General features: G+C 46.4%; 1 protein-coding gene across 1 annotated transcript in view; it reads left to right on the top strand.

Moving 5' to 3' along the window:
• Positions 1-533: 533 nt before the first annotated feature.
• The window catches only part of FLOT1 (flotillin 1), a 26,269-nt gene continuing 19,866 nt past the window's right edge, over positions 534-6,936 (top strand). Inside the window, exon 1 of the mRNA XM_018560635.1 lies at positions 534-645. The gene's annotated coding sequence lies outside the window, so the exon portion shown is untranslated. The remainder of the gene's footprint in view (positions 646-6,936) is intronic.

Below are 6,936 nucleotides of genomic sequence, written 5' to 3' on the forward strand. Positions count from 1 at the left end.
ACAGATTAGAGGGGGTAATTCCATTTTCCCAAATTCACTTGGGAAAGTGGACTTACCCTTTAATTTATTCTCTCAGCAGCTTAGCTTCTGCTTCAATTGATATGGTTATTAGGAGTGGGATAGAACTTATGGAAATTCCATATAGAAAATCTATATTTATTTAAAATGTTTAACTATAGATACCCTTTAAAAGCCGACAAGCTGCAATATATGAAATGTTTGTTCCTGGGTTTAGTTACATTTTATTATTCCGTAACTGTTTGCTTTGGCTATAATGATTGTGTTTATATTTTTTTTTTAAAAGGGACTTCATTGCATTTTATCAACATAAAGGTCAATTTCAGGGCCAATGATATCCAGGAACCTCCTTCTCTCCTGCACAGGAAATAAAGAAATTCCCCCACCTCCTCCTTCTCCTCCAGCGCACTCTGCTGCAGTTAGCCGTACCAGACGCTAGATGGCGCTGCGATCCCAGCCCTCGTCTCTATGGTATACCCACCACTGTCTCCATACCCATTAATGTGAGTGGTGAAGGAGGGGGACAGGGTGGAGCTGACACAGAGAAGGAAAACACGAGAGGAAGAGATCGAACAATATTCACCGGAGAACCCCGAATTCACCTAAGAGGGTGCAGATCGCAGCAAGGTGCAGTATGGCAGAGTCACATGGGGTTCATATGTAGGTTTGGGTCATGTGGCTGCCCGTTGTAATGTATGCAGGGCTGTGCTGGGTGTATTGCCTATACTGGGTGTGTGTTTACTATTTGTGTGTTTCATCTACATGTTACATAATAGATATTTATAAATCTGTAGATGAAAGTCCAGCATTTAACGGGACAAACTGCCATTTAAGATTTACATATTCATGAGAAAGAAAGTTAATGACCTTTTTATTTATTTTTGGCTTGTTGGCTGAGCACCGAGCTTCTTATTGACAGTTCAATCTGATGCTGCCTAAGGTGGCCATACAAGTATCCACATGTGATTTGGTATAGGTACAAGCAATCGTAAGCATGTGATTTGCTGTATCGAACCATGTGACACAGTATTGATTGCAAATGTGATGTATTGAAAACGATCATTTAGTCGATCTGTATTGTGATTGGTTGTCTGACGCACACATAGGTATTTGCTCGGGGGATCAGAAATGCACACGAATGATTGATTTGTGAGAGTCGGAATTGATCGGAGGGTTGGTGGTTGTGCATGGGCTTGGTGCAAAACTGTCAGTGACACGTCCCCCTCTTGACCCAATCAGCTGCGGGAGGGGCGTTCTGCAGCTACACAGAACAAAGGGCTGGGGAATGCCCCGGCCACAGCTGATTGGGTGGCCACAGCTGAGGAGGCGAATGCTTCACTGGCAGCTTTGCATTTGCTCTGGTTCGCACCAAGCCCACCCTACATCCCTATTTGTGGTTTACAAGTCTTTGCCTCATTCTCATGTCCCATTCGGGTCAGCAGAGTCCCGTGGCTGGATTTGCAGGTGTCACGAAGTATTGGCACTTTTTACTGAATTGTCGCATGCCTCATATAGCCAATGGTTCAAGGCCACATGGGGTCACTATGTCGCCCAGAAGAAGGGACCCCATGTGGCCCCGAAACGTTGGCTGTATGACGCATCTGACAATTCAGTAAAAAGTGCCTATACTTCTTGCACCCATTATCGAGTGCTTCTATTATTGACTGTATCTGACACGGCGCCATCCGTGTTGTCACTTCAAGCACCAATCTTCCATTGAAGTCTACAGGCTGTATGCAGTGCGGGTGATTTTCCTGTCAAAGCAATGACAAGCTAGCACGAGCCGCACGGTTCTGCCGCTGTTTTTACATCCAGAGGCTATCTGAGCCTAGGGACAGATGACCGATCCAGGGTGCAGTCTTTCTGGATCCAGGGTTGGATATCTGTCCTTAGCCGCTGGTAACCGCTGGATGTTCGAAATACATGTGACCAGAGACGGACAGCTGCGTCTCCTGTCAGCCTTTGATTGCTTTGTACAGGCTTCCTGGCCGCAGCTGATTGCAACCACCTGGAACTCCAGCCTAATCATCTGTAGATTCTTACCACAGTAATCCATTTTCCAGACAGTATAGGACATGTGAATGGAGCCTTAAGGTGCCCATACACTGCTCGATTCTCGTACGAGAATCGGGCGAAATCCCGCGATCGTACAAGCTGCCCATACACCTGATAACCATCGCACGACTTTAGTTGTGCGATGGTTGTAAGGTGATTCAAATTTCGTACCATCTGCCCATCTTGGACAGGCAGATCATACTTGCGATCATCGCAAGCCCTCTACACTGAGCGGCGGGCTTACGATGATTGCAGTGCTGAGCGGGCAGTGTGCGCTTGCGCACACCGGCCCGTGGGGCATTCGTCTTCCGAGCACGCCACCAACCTGCCAAAAATCGTACGATCTTCGGCAGGTTTCCCAGCGTGCTCGGAAGACGAAAGTCGTGCGACCGTACAGTAGAAGCGGTCGCACGCTGCCCATACACCTGCCGATTATCGTACGATCGCGGGATCACCCACAACTATCGTACGATAATCGGCTGATGTATGGGCACCTTTTATTCAACTTGATGTAGTTGCATCAAAAGATCGATTGAATCCTCATATATTGATACGTGTCCGGCCACCTTTCCAGGGCAGACCTTCCGAAACAATGAGACTGTTGGAAGATTATTATATTATGCAGATGTTCAGATTGAGTGTGTGTGGAGTTTGTCATCTATGGAGGGAGGAGAGCAGCCGGAGACGCCCAGTGATGGATAATTAGAGTGTGAGTTATAATGACCATTTGCTATTTCCTTCAGGATTGGTAGGCTGGGCACTCTGTGAGATCTTTGCTGTTGCTTGTAGATTTCCGTGTCATCGAGTGCAAACAGGTATTTCTGTTTTCTTCCAAAAAACGAGGAATTGCACAACACCTTAAAGAGGAACTTCATACAAAAACCCGTCATTTAACCCCCTGCAACCCTCCACTATTGTGTGAAAGGAAGGGAGAAGGAGTTGTATTATGGAAGTGGGTGAAGAATGTGGTAAGCACACCCTAAAGCTGGCCATAAGCCGCTGTCTCTGACAATACTGGAGCAGTGTATGGCCCAGTCTGCACTCCTCTGTTCAAATAAAGTTGATTCGTCAATCGACTTTTGTCGAAGGAGATGGTCCAAAAATTCTCAGCCGAGCTCTCCTGCAATCGCTGTTTTGGTATTCTGACTGCAACAGACCTGCCACTGTCAGAAAACAAAAACCTGGTGGGTTGGGTTGGCTATTGGCAATGACGTTGGGTATATACGTTTCTATTATCTTCATTCAACCCGCCGGCTGAACCAAGAAAGTCGAACCGCTTTCTCTATTAATGCTTACGAGCGTTGATCGAGTGATATCCCGCTGTTTACATTATATTCTGACAGCGGCACCCATACGTCAAAATTCGAAGCGTGTATGCCCGGCTTAAGTGTAGAACCAGCCTGGCAATTAATGTCTCTTGTTCGCTCCCTCCTGTTCTGTTAAAGATGAACTCCAGGGGGGAAAAAATGATTAACCCTTACAGTGGTGCTACCTCCGCACTGCAAGGGTTACCTGCTCATTTGTGTCTAGGTTTTTTTTAAAAAAAGTTATACTCACTCAAAGCTCCAAGCCGGCTTCTTCTTGGACCGGTCCTTCCAACGTCTCTCCCCCTCCACTGCAGCGGTCTAAGGTCCCATAAATCATCGTCTATATACACAGTGTACAGTATAGAAGTCAGGGTGCTGAGGAACATTCCAAGGCTGGAGGGAGCACCGTGACTGCTGGCCGACTTGGAGCTTTGGGGGAGTATATCTTTGTTATTTTTGTCCCTAGACACAAATTAGCATTTAAACCTCGCAGTTCAGGGGTAGCCACACTGCAAGGGTTAAAAGTGTTGCAGTTTTCCCTGTTCAGTAAGTAAAAAAACCAAATAAGAAGTTCATCCTGCAAGCACACCAGTGCTGTTCTATGCACACTACAGTGCTAGCTCGACCACCATTATCAGGAACTGTGGTAGGCTCCATTCACATATGGCGTTTGCGTTTTCCGCCACATATGGCGCAACTTTTCCTGCCACATGGTTTTTTTTGCATGCTGGCTGGTGAGTGCGCTGGGAAACCTTTTGATGTTGTACTGTATAGCCCTTCCATGTGCACCTTGCTTAGAGCTGGTTATGAGTTGATGAGTGCATTTTCCATTTGTTTTGCTTGACTGATTTGGTGCAGTGACACACTGGGGGTCTCAGCTGCCGTTATGATGTGTGGGGTCCCTTGTGTGTCCCTGGGGGGGGTTGGGCTGCCTCCTGACAAACCTGCACCCAACTCTATCTTTTGCTGCATGTGCTCTCATAGTTTAGAGTTAGGACCGCACTATATAGAGGTGCCTTGACGAGGCGGTGGGGCTTTCTCATATTCTGCAGAAGACGTGTAACTAAAACCTCTGTTTTAAACCTCAGCGGTTAGACAGGTTCTTTTGCATGCTGGCAGCCGAGCCTGCTGGGAAACTTTTTGCTGTTGGACTATTTTGCAGGACGCCACTATAGTCTGAATAATGCACATTGGAATGCTACCTTCCCTCTGTTCCAGCACTTCCACCTTCATAAGTCTCTTCAGCGGTTGACACATGCAGTAGTGTGGGGTGGCTTTGTCCCCCAACACGTGCTGTGCTTCTTTTCTCCAACACCTCTACCACTACAGCAGTGACTCTGTCTCTTTAAAATAGCTGGTGTGCAATCACATTGCCTGAATATAGGTATAGGAGTGTATGCAGACACCCTCCCCCTCCCCCCCCAGCGCTACAGGAACAGTTGCAGCCCAAGGGAATTTCATAGCCTTGTGCTTTTGTATGCTTCCCAGAGACATCATTACCATCAACGGACTGTTTTGTATTTTTTGCATCCAGTCTCATTGACGCACGAGTTACATGGACATGTGCTAGTTGCAGCAATTGCACAGTACCATGGTTTAGGGCTGCATTCCCATGCATGGGCATTTTCCATCGAAATCCATCAACATGAAACTTACCAGCGACAACCATGAGAGAGCGAGAGGCACGCCTTAGTGACTTGTTGCTGGGCAGGATGCCAGCGGTGAATGCAGACTGGAGCCAGCTCGGCGTTGCAGCATCGGGTATAGTTGGATTACATGATGACTGTTAGGTGCTGTGTGATTGCTGCATTTCCCAATTGGAAGGATGAAGAAATCCTCTTTTGCACAAACCGGCGCCCAGCCGCCTTTGATGTTTCATTCTGGGACTGTCCACTATTTGTTCATATTTCTTAACATGGCCATAAAAACGGAGGTGACCCATTGAGACGGATATATACTGATCCATCAAACCTTCTAGGACCTGACACTGTGTCTGGTGACCCGGCTGACAGGTGCACACACCAGTTACACTTCCTTAATTTCTCCCCAGAAAAGGGAAAGTTCATTTTTGCACAGAGATACTGTAGCAAGTTGTACATTTCCATATGTAATACATGCAGACAATGACAGATTGAAGTGCTCATCAATTCCCCCCCCAGGGGAGCATTGCTGGGCCATTACATGCCTGATTGTTTTAGGGGTGCTTTAACTACGCATAGTCACTCTAAGCCATCAGGACAAATGAATATGGAATTCAGGTGCCAGTCCGTCCAATCCAGGAGCCAGCAGGATTTTGTAGGAGCCAGCTCCATTAAAAACAATTGGGGAAAACCTCCAAAAGTTGGGCGCCAGCTGTCATTTATAAGGAGCATTGGCGACCTGGCTCCTGGGATTTGTCCAGTCCTGTATTTGGAGTTTAGAAAATGTAAAATTCAGAAGCCAATTTGCACATCTAGTTGCGTGGCTGCGTTCAATTGCCCCAGAAGATATTACACTCCAGCCATGGGTTCTGGTCCAAAGTACACACTTCCCGCCAGTATAAAATTCAATAGCATAAGACCACAAAACATATTAAATAAAGTTTTGTGAAGGTGAGCTGTGTGCGACTTTGTTATTAAATCCAATTAGCACAATGTAGGAGCCACAAGGGACTTCTGTAAAGTCGGGGAACGTTCCGTTCCATTTTAGATACTCGCATCAAAATGAAGCCTGCAGACACTAAAGGGAGCACAATCTACCTGCTCAGGGATTATGTTTTTCACCCAGACAATATTGCAGTTCACTAGACCTGTCTAATCCCTCTTGTTGGCAATCTGGGACTTCCTGCCTATGATGATGGAGAGAAAGAATGTCCAAACATGCCCCACTGCAGGCACCGAGTTGCCACTCGCAGACACAACAATTGTCAGTGTTAAAGAGTTTTCTCACAGGCAACAATTAGATCCAATGCTGCCTTGGAAGTTTGAATGTGATTGGAAGTTGCTCAGTACAGGCTTCCAGTGACCCTGTGAGGTACTTCCTGGATTCTGGACTATGGTCCAAATGGACAATCTTGAGTGGAAGGGTCTCCAGGTTCTCTGGATAAGACTTTCATTAGTTACCTGGAATTGCACCTCACCAATAGTTTGTTTCAGAAGGAGCAAAACGCGTAGAGGACTAGCTACCTTGTGATGATACCGGGAAAGCAATCTACTACAGACTACATATGAACCCAAGTAGTAATTTACTCTATAAGTAGGCCAGTATCTTATTCCCGGGTAGTTCATTGTGGATGCCAATAGGGATGCTCAGAGTATAAGGAGGGACACTTTTTTATGTATTTTAAACATGATTTTGATACACATGCTTTTAATGATGTATAAAAAAAACAATATTTTTTACCTAATCGAATCACAAGTGGTGTCTTTGGTACATTTTTTAAGGGCTAATTCACACCAGCACCACTGCGTTCCGGCCCGATTGGTGCCGGAACGCACTGGATCGTATTCCGGCCGGCTCACTTTGTTTTGGGAGGGTGCGTGGCGGTGCATTGAAGACAAGGGCACCACAGCCAGTG

This window comes from Nanorana parkeri, unplaced genomic scaffold (assembly GCF_000935625.1).
Source record: "Nanorana parkeri isolate BGI_ZX_2015 unplaced genomic scaffold, ASM93562v1 scaffold470, whole genome shotgun sequence".
Lineage (NCBI taxonomy): Eukaryota > Metazoa > Chordata > Amphibia > Anura > Dicroglossidae > Nanorana > Nanorana parkeri.